This window comes from Schistocerca americana, chromosome 1 (assembly GCF_021461395.2).
Source record: "Schistocerca americana isolate TAMUIC-IGC-003095 chromosome 1, iqSchAmer2.1, whole genome shotgun sequence".
NCBI lineage: Eukaryota > Metazoa > Arthropoda > Insecta > Orthoptera > Acrididae > Schistocerca > Schistocerca americana.
The window spans coordinates 1,249,725,951-1,249,745,108 of NC_060119.1; the positions used below are offsets into that span (position 1 = coordinate 1,249,725,951).

At 43.7% G+C, this 19,158-nt stretch overlaps 1 non-coding gene across 1 annotated transcript; it reads right to left on the reverse strand.

The window, feature by feature from the left end:
* Positions 1 to 17,440: 17,440 nt before the first annotated feature.
* Trnas-cga lies at positions 17,441 to 17,515 on the reverse strand. The gene has a single exon. It is a non-coding gene; the product is annotated as a tRNA-Ser (tRNA).
* Positions 17,516 to 19,158: the final 1,643 nt, after the last annotated feature.

Here is a 19,158-nt window from a genome sequence, read left to right on the forward strand (position 1 = left end):
TTGCTTTTCATGCAAGCCGACCTGAGTTTACAGTTCAGCAAGATAATGCTCGCCCGCACACTGCGAGAGTTTCTACTGCTTGTCTACCTTGGCCGACACTGTCGCTGTGTCTCTTCACAGTTGACAACATTTTGGCCATTACGGCCAGGGCCCTCGAGCCAGCTCGGGATTTTAATGATCTGACGCGCCAAATGGCGCGATATCCCTCAGGAGGACATTCAATAACTCTGTGAGTCTATGAGTCAGTGCCGAGCCAGATTCTTACATAAGACCCAGAGGTGGACCAACGCTTTATTGATTTCCTCAAATTGTGAGGCTTATTCTCTTGAATGAGTAATCCAATTTTTCTGAATTTGTAATCATTGTTATTTGTTTATACATTTATATCACATCTACCATTTTCCGTCCCTTTCGGGTAATCCCTTCGTGGTACGCGGTTTTTTCATCCTTGTACTACATATTTCAGTGGTATACAATACTTTTTCGCGAACTCACAGTTTCAGAGAAGTCTTCCTCCAGTACAGGCTAATTTTGTTACTTCAAGAAACCTTCATTCTCTTCCCCTAGACTCCATATGTTCTGCATGAAACTTTGTTTGCTCACTCTCTATTGTGACACACGATGTCAGCTGTCTCACCTTCCAGCAGAAGAATTTAGTACAGCTGCTTCTTTGAACGTTTCTTTCAATTGCTTCAACAGGACTACATTGGTATGCATCCCCTCAGACCCCCTTTTTTTTATACTTCAAAGCCGGGTAACACTTTGCAGGAAACATGGAGATATCAATCAGTAGTGCAACAGACAATAAGTACATTTTCACTGAGTGATGTGGGATGATGTAGAATCCTCTTTTCTTTTCTGAAGATTCTAAGATTATCACTGGGAATCGAACTTCTGGAACTAGAAAGTGTGCAGTGATTCTACATCTACATCTACATTTATACTCCGCAAGCCACCCAACGGTGTGTGGCGGAGAGCACTTTACGTGCCACTGTCATTACCTCCCTTTCCTCTTCCAGTCGCGTATGGTTCGCGGGAAGAACGACTGCCGGAAAGCCTCCGTGCGCGCTCGAATCTCCCTAATTTTACATTCGTGATCTCCTCGTGAGGTATACGTCGGGGGAAGCAATATATTCGATACCTCATCCAGAAACGCACCCTCTTGAAACCTGGACAGCAAGCTACACCGCGATGCAGAGCGCCTATCTTGCAGAGTCTGCCACTTGAGTTTGCTAAACATCTCCGTAACGCTATCACGCTTCCCAAATAAACCTGTGACGAAACGCGACGCTCTTCTTTGGATCTTCTCTATCTCCTCTGTCAACCCGACCTGGTACGGATCCCACACTGATGAGCAATACTCAAGTATAGGTCGAACGAGTAATTTGTAAGCCACCTCCTTTGTTGACGGACTACATTTTCTAAGGACTTTCCCAATGAATCTCAACCTGGCACCCGCCTTATCAACAATTAATTTTATATGATCATTCCAATTCAAATAGTTCCGTCGCATACTCCCAGGTATACTACAGAAGTAACTGCTACCAGTGTTTGTTCCGCTATCATATAATCATACAATAAAGGATCCTTCTTTCTATGTATTCGCAATACATTACATTTGTCTATGTTAAGGGTCAGTTGCTACTCCCTGCACCAAGTGCCTATCCGCTGCAGACCTTCCTGCATTTTGTTGCAATTTTCTAATGCTGCGACTTCTCTGTATACTACAGCATCATCCGTGAAAAGCCGCATGGAACTTCCGACACTATCTGCTAGGTCATTTATATATATTGTGAAAAGCAACGGTCCCATAACACTCCCCTGTGGCACGCCAGAGGTTACTTTAACGTTTGTAGACGTCTCTCCATTGAGAACAACATGCTGTGTTCTGTTTGCTAAAAACTCTTCAATCCAGCCACACGGCTGGTCTGATATTCCGTAAGCTCTTACTTTGTTTATCAGGCGACAGTGCGGAACTGTATCGAACGCCTTCCGGAAGTCAAGAAAAATAGCATCTACCTGGGAGCCTGTATCTAATATTTTCTGGGTCTCATGAACAAATAGAGCGAGTTGGGTCTCACACGATCGCTGTTTCCGGAATCCATGTTGATTTCTACATAGTAGATTCTGGGTTTCCAAAAACGACATGATACTCGAGCAAAAAACATGTTCTAAAATTCTACAACAGATCGACGTCAGAGATATAGGCCTATAGTTTTGCGCATCTGCTCGACCACCCTTCTTGAAGACTGGGACTACCTGCGCTTTTTTCCAATCATTTGGAACCTTCCGTTCTTCTAGACACTTTCGGTACACGGCTGTTGGAAGGGGGGCAAGTTCTTTCTCGTACTCTGTGTGGAATCGAATTGGTATCCCGTCAGGTCCAGTGCACTTTCCTCTGTTGAGTGATTTCATTTGCTTTTCTATTCCTTGGGCACTTATTCCGATGTCAGCCATTTTTTCGTTCGTGCGAGGATTTAGAGAAGGAACTGCAGAGCGGTCTTCCTCTGTGAAACAGCTTTGGAAAAAGGTGTTCAGTATTTCAGCTTTACGAGTGTCATCCTCTGTTTCAATGCCATCATCATCCCAGAGTGTCTGGATATGCTGGTTCGATCCACTTACTGATTTAACGTAAGAGCAGAACTTCCTAGTATTTTCTGTCAAGTCGGTACGTAGAATTTTACTTTCGAATTCATTGAACGCTTCAAGTATAGCCCTCCTTACGCTAACTTTGACATCGTTTAACTTCTGTTTGTCTGAGCGGTTTTGGCTGCGTTTAAATTTGCAGTGAAGCTCTCTTTGCTTGGACGGAAAGAAAGAATTCTTGAGACTACAGTAATGACTTTACTCCAGAGATACACAAATAGACTGAAAGGTTAACTCTCAGAGTCCCTATGGACATTCACAGTTGTTCGATGTGGGCTACATTGTGACACGACAGATGTCTATGCGGTACTGTATTTCCTGCCAGATACATTCCAACGCAGCACCGTTAACGGAGTAAGCCGCACCGACTATCCGATGTCGTTACTGCTGTAAGTCCTGCGGAAATGTGGGCACGTAAACCATGTCCTTCACTCATTCCCAAAAGAAAAAATCGATCGATGTTAGGTCAGGCGACCTGCGGAAGCTAAAACATGAACGACACACACTTCGACCCAGCACAAACAATCCGATGCTTCTCTTTTCTGTCGGCTGACCCACGTTGATCTATGTGCAGTTCGAAAGTCACCGTCACAATTGCTATCTAACACAGAGTGACATTAAATGTCTAAGATATTCCTGAGCCTTTAATTATACACATGTCTGAACTTTAAATGACATGACGATCTGTTTAGTTCTTGAACGGGATATGGAGCCAGCAAAGCCTTCGTGCCTTCGGACATAGCTCCGATCGTCACTGTTAGCTAGGCATAGAAAGAATTATCGAAGGTTTCATCGCTAACCTGTAAAAAAGTTTGCATCTGAAATTATATGATATAAATTTCTTTACTGGACCTAGAAATCCTACCCAGTATTTATTTTCGCTGTTAACTAATTGGCGGCCGGAGTAGCCGAGCGGTTCTAGGCTCTACAGTCTGGAACGGCGCGACCGCTACGGTCGCAGGTTCGAATCCTGCCTCGGGCATGGATGTGTGTGATGTCCTTAGGTTAGTTAGGTTTAAGTAGTTCTAAGTTCTAGGGGACTGATGACCTCAGCAGTTAAGTCCCATAGTGCTCAGAGCCATTTGAACCATTTTTGTTAACTAATTGCAACAGATCTTAAAAATTGTTTCTTTCTGGAGTACTAAAGTGTATGCGTATTTAAACTTGAAATGAGGTAACGTAAATTTTGTGATGGACGAAGAGTTAATCCCACCACCTAATCAGAGTATTAACTAAGCACAGTCAGTCGTCAGATGTCAAATTGTTTCACCAGTAGTGAGATGTGTGAACCTGAAATAGCAAAACGAAAAGTTTTTTTTGTTATGTGATCTGGATTCGAACGCGATACCAATAACCGTAATTTTTTAGCCAGGAATAGACGTTAAATGTCAACTTCTGTTTACCAATGGACAGGCGTGTAGATTTTTCAATTAGAAATAATGTGAGTAAAAGGTCTGTGATGACTGATAATCGAAGCCTGCACATAATTGAAATGACAGCCTTTCTGCCATCGACGCCAGCTATTGTTTATTGTCTACTATCGGAAGTACTAAGGAATGACGAGATACGTTTGAAGTTCTCTAACGCTATAGATATAGCAATAAGGAATAGCGCAGTAGGCAGTACAGTTGAAGAGCAATGGACATCTCTAAAAAGGGCCATCACAGAAGTTGGGAAGGAAAACATAGGTACAAAGAAGGTAGCTGCGAAGAAACTATGGGTAACAGAAGAAATACTTCAGTTGATTGATGAAAGGAGGAAGTACAAACATGTTCCGGGAAAATCAGGAATACAGAAATACAAGTCGCTGAGGAATGAAATAAATAGAAAGTGCAGGGAAGCTAAGACGAAATGGTTGAAAGCCTCTTTGAGGGTGAAGATTTGTCTGATGTGATAGAAGAAGAAACAGGAGTCCATTTAGAAGAGATAGGGGATCCAGTATTAGAATCGGAATCTAAAAGAGCTTTGGAGGACTTACGGCCAAATAAGGCAGAAGGGATAGATAACATTACATCAGAATTTCTAAAATCATTGGGGGAAGTGGCAACTAAACGACTATTCACATTGGTGTGTAGAATATATGAGTCTGGCGACATACCATCTGACTTTCGGAAAAGCATCATCCACACAATTCCGAAGACGGCAAGAGCTGACAAGTGCGAGAATTATCGCACAATCAGCTTAACAGCTCATGCATCGAAGCTGCTTACAAGAATAATATACAGAAGAATGGAAAAGAAAACTGAGAATGCACTAGGTGACGTTCAGTTTGGCTTTAGGAAAAGTAAAGGGACGAGAGAGGCAATTCTGACGTTACGGCTAATAATGGAAGCAAGGCTAAAGAAAAGTCAAGACACTTTCATAGGATTTGTCGACCTGGAAAAAGCGTTCGACGATATAAAATGGTGCAAGCTGTTCGAGATTCTGAAAAAAGTAGAGGTAAGCTATAGGGAGAGACGGGTCATATACAATATGTACAACAACCAAGAGGGAATAATAAGAGTGGACGATCAAGAACGAAGTGCTCGTATTAAGAAGGGTGTAAGACAAGGCTGTAGGCTTTCGTCCCTACTCTTCAATCTGTACATCGAGGAAGCAATGATGGAAATAAAAGAAAGGTTCAGGAGTGGAATTAAAATACAAGGTGAAAGGATATCAATGATACGATTCGCTGATGACATTGCTATCCTGAGTGAAAGTGAAGAAGAATTAAATGATCTGCTGAACGGAATGAACAGTCTAATGAGTACACAGTATGGTTTGAAAGTAAATCGGAGAAAGACGAAAGTAATGAGAAGTAGTAGAAATGAGAACAGCGAGAAACTTAACATCAGGATTGATGGCCACGAAGTCAATGAAGTTAAGGAATTATGCTACCTAGGCAGTAAAATAACCAATGACGGACGGAGCAAGGAGGACATCAAAAGCAGACTCGCTATGGCAAAAAAGGCATTTCTGGCCAAGAGAAGTCTACTAATATCAAATACCGGCCTTAATTTGAGGAAGAAATTTCTGAGGATGTACGTCTTGAGTACAGCATTGTATGGTAGTGAAACATGGACTGTGGGAAAACCGGAACACAAGAGAATCGAAGCATTTGAGATGTGGTGCTATAGACGAATGTTGAAAATTAGGTGGACTGATAAGGTAAGGGATGAGGAGGTTCTATGCAGAATCGGAGAGGAAAGGAATATGTGGAAAACACCGATAAGGAGAAGGGACAGGATGATAGGACATCTGCTAAGACATGAGGGAATGACTTCCATGGTACTAGAAGGAGCTGTAGAGGGTAAAAACTGTAGAGGAAGACAGAGATTGGAATACGTCAAGCAAATAATTGAGGACGTAGGTTGCAAGTGCTGCTCTGAGATGAAGAAGTTAGCACAGGAACGGAATTCGTGGCGGGCCGCATCAAACCAGTCAGTAGATTGATGACCAAAAAAATCGGCCAATTTCGGTTAGTATGCCAATGTAGTTGTGCACGAGAACAGACCATTACGATAAACTTGTGATATGGACTCATACGTGAAATATATATGAAAACAGACTGAAAAAATTGTCAGAGAGGACAACTAGAATTTCAAGCTCAGAAGTTCTGAATTTTTTAATAATATTATTGTTGTGCATGCGTACGCACGTGCTCACGCTCGAGAGAGAAGACACACTGCACGGTTACTCATAAATCATTAAATGTTTATAAAACGTAGCTTACACAGTCATGAACGTCGTCGTTATGTTTCCATGTTTTTCACTGAGAAGGTTACTATTCTCAAAAAAAAAACTGCCTCGTTCCCCCGTCTTAGTGAAATATGGCAGTTAAGGAATATGCAGTTAAATAAAGTTAACTTTAAATGCTAACATTTTAGGTTAGGCTTTGCCCTGACTGTTATTGACATTACCAGTTACCGTTTTATTGCACATCCATCTGCATATTTTAATGCATTAACCATTACCCCAGCCTTTAGGCGGCTAATATATGTAACAGATATAATCTTAAGACCACTTTCCATGTAAATTTTACTCTCATACAATCACTCTTTCCACCCTCTCTCTCTCCCTCTCACTTTCTCTTCCTCTCCTTCTGTCTCCAGCCTTTCATATCTGTCTATTAAACCCAATCGAAATTGTTATTTATGTATAATTTTACCGCTGTAGCCAATATGATTATTGTACTTAAAGTCTGTAACATTTCACCTGATTGTTATAAACAAGTATGAAGTTCAAGTCATTTTAAGATGTCACCTGATTCTATAAACGAGTATGAAGTTTAAGCTGTTTTAAATTGTCAAAATCGGATTTATACGCCACCTGAAGTATTTATTCCAACACATGTATTCGACACCTCAAAACAAACACCTCCAAATCCTTTAAAAATATTATTCTATAGTAATGTTGTTACGATCTATATTCTTTGTACATTGCGATAATGTCTTCTCTTCTGCTGTACGAACCTTGCACCCAGCAATTTCCTGACGCCATATTTGTTTTCAAATACGACAGTATACATGCGATGTGTTACGACAGCGAAAAGGACCTGTGACCACTGGAGGTACTCTAATTTACTTATTTTATGTCTACCGTTAGATGTAAGTTTAATATTTTGTCGGAAGAAACCCAAAACCATGTTTCTCTTTTAGACAATGCCACAAGTTCCACCAAAAAAATCGTAACACAACACACACACAAATGTCATACTAACTAATGTAAACCCAGCTGACGATGGAGGTTCAAACCTTTGAAACGCTTCGTGGAGATAAGTAAAATGGTGACTGGTAATAGTAAAGTTGTTGTTTCATTTAATAAATAAAGTTAACTTCAGCAATTCGCCTCGTTACCTGTCATCGTCTGCAGTTATGCCAATAGCTAAGGAATATGTAATCATGTGTACAAGAAAAAAGTCTTATTTAAAAAATAAAGCTCGTTAAGGTTTCAAGCTGCATCCGCCGCTAGACAGGCCGTGGGCCCATCACGACCGGGTGAGAGTACGTGACTTGTCAGGAGACCGCAGCAGGGGATCACGGCATTAAGTACATCCTCATCTACACGTCGTACCGCGGACAGGGGGTGGCCGTGTCAGAATTAACTGCCGTCTTCGCCGCTACATTAAAAGCCTGAGGTCGAGGATATGGGCATGATTGTCGGTAGAGTTACAGCAAGTGGCTTAACGATTTGAAGTGGAAGTACCCTTATTAACAAGTCTTACAGAAGTGTTATTGTATCTGACATTTCTAAATAACCTGATGTACGAAGTCAAGAGCTTGTAAGGTGCCAAGACATGGGCACTTACACGTTAGCTTACCAACATTAGTATTAATAATAAAGAGACTGGCAAGGGCATCAGATCATGACTCTATTGAATTATGATAAATATGAGGTACTCTCGGGCAGTACTCCCTGCATGTACGCAGGATTGAGCCACTGACTTAAAACGATGGTGAAAAGTATTGGTAGTTGAGGATTGTGGAATGTAAAGTCGGCAGATGGCTGTAGCACGCCGGGCCGCCGTGGGCGGCAGGTAGCGCTTACCGGAAACGCGGGACAATACGGAGCTTTTGGGGATAGCCCGGCATCCAGAGCCACCTGTGCTGGGAACACGTGGCGAAGACGGGAATCTCGTTTGCCTAGGGGCGTTATGACCTACTCGATCATTGGGTGGATCTCAGTGGAGGGATTTCGGCGATGATAGAGCGTTCGACATTGGCCGAAACTGAGCATTCTTCCACCGCGTTTTGGTACGCGTGGGAGACGAGAGAATTGTGGAAGGACTTCGCCTTCAGCCATCGAGCGGTACGGACTTGGAGACGGCGTCTTGGCCATCGTCTTCGAAGGGAGGTATACCGTCTGTACCGCAGCATTGTACCAACGCGTGTTCCGTGCAGAGTTCTGCGGTTAGAGCTCTCTGTGTGCTCAGAAGCGAGATTTTCACCAACGCGTAACCACTTCCAACAACGTACCTAATATTCTCGATCTTGCGAGGTGCCGAGTTTTTGTAAACGCAGCTGCCGGTAATAGGGGCGCGTAATTGGAAATTGTTAACGTGCCATTCTCAGGTGTGTGTGGGTGGACAAAGAGACTCACATTTTTTTTTGTAAATTTTGTCAGTTGTGGGGAATATCAAATTAAAATGCCAATATTACGATCGAATTATCGACTTCATAGTAACTAGCATTTACCCTGTCCCAGTAAGCTTTACATGTACTTTAGTCACCTCACAGCTTGCCCAGACGGCAAGGAAAGAGGGTTTGCAGTCTTCTATGTCAGCGACGAACTGATAACCCTACAAGCTGTGTGAACCTGGTTGCGGACACTAGGGTTATACAGGGTGTCCCAGCAGCAATGGTCAGAATTCAGGGATATGACAGGAACGATCATTCGTGGCGAAGTAATCTAGTAAACATGGACTGTAAAATGCATACCTTAAGAGCTGTGAGCACTTGTTAATTTTCGCTACAGTGAAATACATGTCTTCTACTGAACAAATGCTGACAGCTCTTTGGGGGCCCATGTTCACTGGACTTTCTTGCTTCAAATGATCGTTCCTGTCATATCCCTGAAAATTGACCATTCCTCCTGGAAAACCCTATATATGAAGTTGCAGTGCCAGAAAATTATAGCGAAAAGCATGAGCACCCACAGAAAATCGAAGCTTGACGGCCGGCCGGAGTGGCCGAGCGGCTCTAGGCGCTACAGTCTGGAACCGCGCGACCGCTACGGTCGCAGGTTCGAATCCTGCCTAGGGCATGGATGTGTGTGATGTCCTTAGGTTAGTTAGGTTTAAGAAGTTCTACGTTCTAGGGGACTGATGACCTCAGCAGTTAAGTCCCATAGTGCTCAGAGTCATTTGAATTTGAAGCTTGACGCAAAGACGTTTGATTTATTTATTCAATGCTATTATAAACTAACGTGTAGTCTTCTTACATAGTGCAAGATGCATAGTACAAAACGCATTTGAAATTTCCTGAATTACCTGAAACTTGAGTTTCTTCCCTTCTTCTTCGAAGTCACTGACAGACTCAAAAATAACGGAAATTTACTACTAATACAGAATATATTCATGTGGTGAAAGGGAAAACTAACTGAAACACGAAATTATCCCTATACAATACGTCACAGCAACCGTAGCCCAAAAAAATGCCGATTTACTATAAAATAGGAGGGCTGTTCAATAAAGAATGATCATAATTTTTTGTGATCGTAATTTCTAGCGCTAAAATTTAATCTTACGATATTCTGTTAGCTTAATGTGCAACAAACACGCCGTAGTCGTTTCATTGTTGGGACTCCTGATTCCCGGCTGTGAGAGGTAGGCAAGATCAGACCAGTTCAGTATCGCCTACCATTGCAATGGAGGTAACACGCGACGAACAATATGCGACTTTGAAATTGCACTTTCCTCTGAACAACTCTTCGGCTGAAGCCTATACAATGTTACAGGAGGCCTATGGAGAGTCTGTTCTTCCCTACAGCACATCTCGAAGATGGTTCGAAATGTTTAAAGATGGGAGACAATCAATTTCAAAGGAATGTGGCCTCGGTCCTCCAGTTATTGCTCAAGAAAACATCAACACTGCTGCTGTCATTGTGAAAGAGGATCGACGAATTACCTTAAGATCACTTTTTGAAATACTAAACATTTCATTGGGTGCCACTCACACGTTGGTGATAGAAAAATTACACATGACACATGTTTGTGCGCGATGGGTTCCAAGACCGCTGATTCCCAACAAAAGGACATTGGCGTGCAGGTCTGCATGCAGCTTAAGTTGATGGTAGAGGAAGATACGTGGCTACGTCATTTTTATCCTGAGAGCAAAGAGCAAAGCTCTGTGTAGAAATCTCCTTCATCACCAACCCCAAAAAACGCAAAAGTGTTTCCTTCTGCTGGGAAAGTTATGGTCATCTCATTCTTTGATATTCATGGAGTGGTTTGTCAGCATGTTGTACGTGCACACACATCAGTCACTGGACAATACCACAGGGATGACCTGAATGCATTGCAAGTCCATATCAGGCGCAAGAGACCACATTTCCGTAAAGCAGACTGTATGCTGCACCAAGATAATGCGCGGCCGCATATTGCCAATGTTGTTGCTGAATACCTTGCAACAATCAACGTGAAGTGCATCCCTCACTCTCCCTATAGTCCGGATGTAGCCCCATGTGACTTTTCATATTCCCTAACATGAAGAAACGCCTTCGTGGGAGTCATTATCAATCACCTGAAGCAGTGGTGAAGGTTGTGGTGGCGATTTTGAAGGACCTGTCAAGAAATGGTTTCCAGAATGTGTTTGAAGACTGGCAGAAATGCTGGGACAAGTGCATCGCATTCATGGGAAACTACTTTGAGATGGACCATGAAATTTATGAGGATGAGTAAAGGTATGTTGTCGAACAAAATATTATGATCACTCTTTATTGAAGAGCCCTCGTATGTTGTGCCTCTACATCTACATCTACATCCATACTCCGCAAGCCACCTGACGGTGTGTACCTCTATCGGTTCTCTCTTCTATTCCAGTCTCGCATTGTTCGTGGAAAGAAGGATTGTCGGTATGCCTCTGTGTGGGCTCTAATCTCTCTGATTTTATCCTCATGCTCTCTTCGCGATATATACGTAGGAGGGAGCAATATACTGCTTGATTCCTCGGTGAAGGTATGTTCTCGAAACTTCAACAAAAGCCCGTATACCGAGCTACTGATCGTCTCTCCTGCAGAGTCTTCCACTGGAGTTTATCATCTCCGTAACACTTTCGCGATTCCTGAATGATTCTGTAACGAAGCGCGCTGCTCTCCGTTGGATCTTCTCTATCTCTTCTATCAGCCCTATCTGGTACGGATCCCACACTGCTGAGCAGTATTCAAGCAGTGGGCGAACAAGCGTACTGTAACCTACTTCCTTTGTTTTCGGATTGCATTTCCTTACGATTCTTCCAATGAATCTTAGTGTGGCATCTGCTTTACCGACGATCAACTTTATATGATCATTCCATTTTAAATCACTCCTAATGCGTACTCCCAGATAATTTATGGAATTAACTGCTTCCAGTTGCTGACCTGCTATATTGTAGCTAAATGATAAGGGATCTTTCTTTCTATGTATTCGCAGCACATTACACTTGTCTACATTGAGATTCAATTGCCATTCCCTGCACCATGCGTCAATTCGCTGCAGATCCTCCTGCATTTCAGTACAATTTTCCATTGTTACAATCTCTCGATATACCACAGCATCATCCGCAAAAAGCCTCAGTGAACTTCCGATGTCATCCACAAGGTCATTTATGTATATTGTGAATAGCAACGATCCTACGACACGTAACTTCCGAAAACTTTCAATATTACATTTTTATTCATGTACAGATATATTGAAATTTGTGGTGCACGATTATATTGCCAAAGTTGATAAAGGACAAATGTCGACTGGGGCTGGTGTGTGGCCCGTGCTTCATTCCAGTTTGTGTAACTGGCTGTCGATCAGAAGCCGCTGCCTGCTGCAGCTGGCCACTCCAGGCTACCGTTCTCGCGCCACAGGCTGGGTCGCCTGTTGTCCTCTGTGAGCTCGTGATGTGTGGCGGAGGCGGCCGTTTTATGGCGGCTCGTAAACCACCGGCAGCGCTCCGTGACGTCACGTGACGACGAGACAAATGCCGGCAGCGGCTGAGTCGGGACGCGGTTTCTGGGGTGTTGGCTTTCTGAGAGCACCAGGGGTACGGCGCCCTATCCGCTGTCAGAGGGGCAACGGGCACGGGCAACAGGGAAGTACCCGGTATTCACACGCAGTACGATTAGCCAAGTCGTGGCGGGAACCATCAGCCGTTTGATTATCATTACTCAACAGCCGTTTTACTTCTGGGATGCCATATATCAATCAGTACGTGTTTTGGTGAGTAAAATCCGAATCTACCCTTAAAAATTCTCTGTCACAATATTTTTTAGTTTTTAAGGGTTTTATTCTTTATTGATTATTTTCCACATTTCACTGTTTATTGTTCTCTTCTTTGGAAGCTTTTTTTTTTTACAGGTGTGCCAGAAGATCTAAAAATCGTCATTAGATGGCATGTGTGATAAAGATTCCAAACTTCACTCAATTGACGACAAGGTAGTCCATAATGCGAAAGAAACTTTGCATGGTGCAATTCTCATCACACTTATATCGACCCATCAGTATACTGCTGGTTTTTGTTACTTCAATGAGCCTTTCTTATGAGAGCTAATGGAAAGTTGCGGTGTTTAAAACTTACACTTACAATGACGACTAGCACACGTCGTGTAAACCACCCTGACAACTATTGCTACGTGTGTGGGAAATTCACCCAAAAATCTCAAAGAAAACCAGTCACTGATTTAGTTAAGAAAGCATAGAAACTGTGTTTTCGTTGTCCTGTTGGTCGCCAAGATAAAAATGTTGCATCTCATAGTGCGTGCATAGCCAGCACTACCATTTTAATCGAATCGTTGAAATAAAAACGCCCAGCCATGGCATTCGGTGTTCGAGTAGTGTGGTGTGAGCTTAAAGACCATTTCCCAGACTATTTCTGCTTCACAAACAATGCAAAACATTAAAGCAAAACTGGTATCCGAATGTATTTTCACTGCTTTTGCTGTGCCCCTAGATGGAGGGTTGCCCGTTCCAGTCCGTAAATTGCAAGTCACAGATTTACAAGGTTTCTTGACGAAATACTGATGTTTTTGTGCCTATGAGACGGCCGTGACACAAAGAACCACAATAAAGCCAAGGATTGGTCCATATGGAAATCATATGTAACTGGAAAGGAAACAGTGAAAAACACTCGGTTGGTTGAGCCTGATAAGGACATTTTGCCTGCACTTCACCTCAGGTTGAGCCTTATGAAAATATTAGTAAACTGATGGAAGATTCGTCCTTTGATGCCAAACTAATGGTTCAAGTGGCTCTGAGTACTATGGGACTTAACATCTGTGGTCATCAGTCCCCTAGAACTTAGAACTACTTAAACCTAACTAACCTAAGGACATCACACACATCCATGCCCGAGGCAGGATTCGAACCTGCGGCCGGAGCGGTCACACGGTTCCAGACTGAAGCGCCTAGAACAGCACGGCCACAACGGCCGGCGCCAAACTAATAAATATTGAATCAGCTACCTGGTTGTTATTCAAAGAAATTGTGAAGGGCATTACGGGCAACAAAGAGATGCAAAATGGAAATGAGCGTTTGGCATCATTGGCCGGGAGGCGCCTTACGGGGCAGGTCCGGCCGCCTTGGTGCAGATCTCATTACATTGGACGCCACACTGCGCGACCTGCCCGCCGGATGGGGATGAAATGATGATGAAGACAACACAACACCCAGTCCCTGAGTGGTGAAAATCCCCGACTCAGCCGGGAATCGAAACCGTGCTTGTAGGAAGGCAATCCGTCACTCTGAACACTCAGCTATCGGGGCGGACAACAAAGAGGTGACAACTATATTTCCATTGTGAATGGTCTGTTACACATGCAGAACATGGGGTGTAAAATTCCGCTTAAAATTCACTCTCTACAGTCCTACATTTATTTATTTCCGAAAAATATGGGAGCCGTAAGCCACAACGAGCTGGGTTAACACTTTCACCAGCACGTCAGTACAATGGAGCAGCGATGTCCAGTCACTGGAACCCTCCAATGACAGGCGACTACCTCTGGGGTCTTGTTTGGGAGAGCGATGAAATAGCAAACAAAAGAGGAGCGTCATCGTCACATTTTTCGAATACCAAAGGAGATTAAAGATGATCTTCTACTGGGGCATGGCACATATACATATTAAATATTACTGAGTTCAAAAGTTCTCAACATGTTTCCAGCCGGCCGCAGTGGCCGAGCGGTTAAAGGCGCTACAGTCTGGAACCACACAACCGCTACGGTCGCAGATTCGAATCCTGCCTCGGGCATGGATGTGTGTGATGTCCTTAGGTTAGTTAGGTTTAAGTAGTTCTAAGTTCTAGGGGACTTATGACCACAGCAGTTGAGTCCCATAGTGCTCAGAGCCATTTAGAGCCAACATGTCTCCCTTGTTTCTTATATTTGTGTCAAAGTTCACCAGTACCGTTTTCATTCTGTTTTGTACCTATGAAATATGACATGATAGAGGAAAACTGATTTTTCTAGTGAATCCAGCACGCCAAATTTCGGTAAATAGATCCACTTACAAACCAGATGCCGAAAAAAGTTTAAATTTGTTGACTGTTGTTATTAGGGCCGTGAACGGTCCAATATTGATAGTTCATGTTGTACGAGGGAGGAGTTGGTAGGGTAAGGGTAAAAAAAAGGGGGAAAAACACAAGAAACAATCTTTTTATTTGAGGCCACTGCTGCATCAAAAACCATAGAATCCACACAGCTGCTGCGATGCTTCAGTCACAAATTTTATGGGCGATCAAAAAGTTTCCGTTCGAAGACCATATAGTATGCCAATGAGGAAAAACAGCCGCGACCTTTGAGGCAATTCTCCCACCGATGCAACAGGTTGAAGATATCAGTTTGGTAAAACACCGTGTCCTATTGTCTGAGGAAGTCTGTAACCGCCTGCCGCACATCCTCGTCCGACAAGAACCGTCGACCCTTCAAGGTCTTTTTTAAGGGGCCGTAGGCGTGGTAACCGCATGGGCAGAGACCAAGAATACAGGGCGGGTGCTCGAGTGTTTCCCACTTACGTTGGCATAACTTCGGTATTGCGACATTTGACTCGAATAGCGACCAGCACGGAACTTGGAGCATCATTCCACAGCCGTGGTTTCCGACAGACATGTTGCCCCAAACACACTCTTGTGTCTACCTGCGTTTGATGGCCGGCGTCATAGTTCATGTCTCCGCATTTACCGCACGCACGTCAGGAAGACATGAATGCCCCACTGGTCCCTTTCCTACATGCCGGTGCTTATATACCCACATCTGAGTAACGCTACGTTGCATATATGCTGCAGCAATGCCCTATAACGGAAGCTTTTTTATCGTCCCCTATGCGTACCAGTAAACTGCTAATTAATCACGAGGTCAACTGGCACCAAAATCTTACCAAAACCTGCGTTAATGCAACACAAAATATGCAGCTGGACTTGATCATGAAGTCTTGAGGGCATTAAACTCGCCTTATGGGGATGCTACAAAATTTGGAAAAATTAAGAAATATGCAAACACTTAAAGTACACAAAAAAGACTATAAGAAGGCTTTTAGAATTATGAAATAAAAATATATAAATTCAAAAGGCTAGTAAAATAAAATAAAACATCATTAATTTTAAACAAAAACACTTCTGAAAACGTAGTAACAACAGACAATGCTAGAGCCCCCGCCCCCATATATGTTATGCATATAATGCCACCAAACCAATGATAACCCAAGACGTATATCATCTTTTTTTAATATTTGAGCAAGGCAGCCATAACAAATTTAAAAAATTACAACTGAAAACACCACCAAAGACAGACACTTGTGCTACAACAAGAGCAAATCAAATGGTACTTGAAAGTTTAAATAACACTTACCTGAGGTCGGCAATCAGAGTGGCAAATGGAAGGTGCAACACGTTTCATTCAAAACGCCACTCACCAGGTTAATTCTTCTTCAAAGTTTCACTCGTTTTGCGGTGAACGAATTTCACATATATTAGAGTAATTACACCGTAGCCCGTAGTCTTGGGGTAGCGTCTTTGATTCATAAACAAAAACTATTCGGTCCCGGATTCGAATACCGCCGCTGCCTAAATTTTGATTAATAATTAGCATTGGCGGCAGAAGACTTCCGGCGTAAGAAGTCACCCTCATTCTGCCAACAGCCTTATCAAAGAAGGCGGAGGAGCGGACAGAGGTGATAGAGGTGGGAAACTGACCCTAAAGGCGAAAGAATCAGCGATGATCAACGGCATGAAGATGCAGGAGGCAATGGAAACCACTGCATTAAAGACACGTAACGAGTATTCACAGGGCATGTGACCAGTAATTAAAGATGTGTCATGATGACCTCTCTATTGGCAAAAGATTCCGGAATAGTCCCCCATTCGGATCTCCGGGAGGGGAGTGAAAATGGGGAGGTTACCATGAGAAAAAGATTGAAAAATCAAAGGAAGGATAACGTTCTACGAATCTGCGAGTGGAATTTCAGAAGCTTGAACATGGTAGGGAAACTAGAAAATCTGAAAAGGGAAATGTAGAGGCCCAATCTAGATATAGTAGGGTTCAGCGAAGTGAAATGGAAAGAAGACAAGGATTTCTGGTCAGGTGAGTACAGGGTAATATCAACACCATCAGAAAATGGTATAACAGGAGTAGGATTCGTTATGAATAGGAAGGTAGGGCAGAGGGTGTGTTACTGTGAACAGTTCAGTGATAGAGTTGTTCTTATCAGAATCGACACAAACCAACACCGACAACGATGGTTCAGGTATACATGCCGACGTCGCAATCTGAAGATGAAGAGATAGAGAAAGTGTATGAGGATATTGAAAGGGTAATACATTATGTAAAGGGGGATGAAAATCTAATAGTCGTAGAGAACTGGAATGCAGTTGTAGGGGAAGGAGTAGAAGAAAAGGTTACAGGAGAAAATGGGCTTGGGACAAGGAATGAATAGGAGAAAGACTAATTGAGTTCTGTAACAAGTTTTAGCTAGTAATAGCGAATACCCTGTTCAAGAATAAGAAGAGGAGGAGCTATATTTGGAAAAGGCGGTGTGATACAGGAAGATTTCAGTTATATTAATGTAGGGAGTTAGAGGTTTTTCTTAGTTTCATTTTGCAGTGTACCTGAAATGATGAAACTTCCTGGCAGATTAAAACTGTGTGCCGGACCGAGACTCGAACTCGGGACCTTTGCCTTTCGCAGGCAAGTGCTCTACCAACTGAGCTATCCAGGCACGACTCACGCCCAGTCCTCACAACTTTGCTTCTGATAGTACCTCGTCTCCTACCTTCCAAACTGGAAGAAGTAAAGTTGTGAGGACTGGGCGTGATTCGTGCTTGGGTAGCTCAGTTGGTAGAACACTTGCCCGCGAAAGGCAAAGGTCCCGAGTTCGAGTCTCGGTCCGGCACACAGTTTTAATCTGCCAGGAAGTTTCATATCGGCGCACACACCGCTGCAGAGTGAAAATCTCATTCTGGATACCTGAAATGATGTTTGTAAGTAATGGTGTGTTGCATTTGGATGGACATATCATGACACAGAAGTAATACACTGGGAGATTTTGTGTAATGCACTCCCAAGTGATCCAGAGTGCCACAGGAGCACGCGCGATACAGTTATTTTTAGGTAGGACAAGAGTGGAAGATCGCCACAAGACATCCCCAGCACCACAACCCTATCTCTTACTGTTTGGCAACGATCGTTACCCTGGGACAATTACGCTGGGATTTGGTAGTCTTACGGGTACCCACAGTGCAGTCTGCAAACGGGTTACATTCCTTCTCGGATACCAGTGGGTATCAAACGTGGCGTAATTCCTCAGGTGAGTTTCCAAAAGGACTACCCTACATCTCGTCACCATATGGGACGAGTGCCACTCGAGGATGCTTTCGCATCTCCGCTACTGCCACTCTAATTCCACTGGAGGATAACCGTTGTCCTGGGCTTGAATACTGGATGGTTCCCGTTAGTTTTGAGTGAAAATTCCGTGCGGTCTGCCAAGAGACTTCGTTGTGACCAAAGAGTCCCTCTATCGGACGACTCGACTCCTCGAATGACTGTCCCAGTGTTCCCCTTTCTTACAGGACCAAGTCACATTCGGCTCGTGTTAGCAACATTACTATTGTTGCATCAGACAAGAAACCCCCGATTTCGTTGTACTGAATATGCTGCACAGGACGTCAGCGTCCCAATGAAGGGCACAGAGCAGGAACGGGTGCTACAAGGCAGCTATTTGGCTAATCGCCAGGCAGTGTGCTGTGGCCGACCACTTCAAACATCGTAGCGCCTACGGCATCGGCATCCCACTTCACGCCCAACCAACACGGGATGTCTGCTTTACAGGGCGTATATCCACCAGGAAAACCTACGTCGTCTGTGTTGTCAACACAAATATTTAACGGCGGCCACAACACAACACAACACCAGGTCTCCACCAACGGCCGCAGGGACCGCTACCCGTTCGCGGAGCCTGCAGAACAGCTTCATCAGAGGTCACAGCCAGCCCAGGATCTATTTTGATACGCCAGACACGTGATCGCAAATAGTTCCAGCAGATACATCCGCCAAACGGGCTTTATAAGGTGGTGCACTGCTGGCAAAGGGCGCCTTACGTCCACAGCGGAAGACCTCTGGAGGAGAAGAGACAATTCGGCCCCAGGCCTGGTTGGGATCCTCAACTAACATCTCTGACGGCTACCGCTTAATCCCCTAGTCATATTTATCAGGATATTTAACCGTTGTCTTCAGAGTGACGTTTTCCCTCCGCAATGGAAACAGGCAAAGCTTATTGCGATCCCAAAGCCTTCTAAAGACCCTACAGTCGCTACCAACAACAGGCCTGTCAGCCTTTTGAACACCATGGCGAAGGTCCTGTAG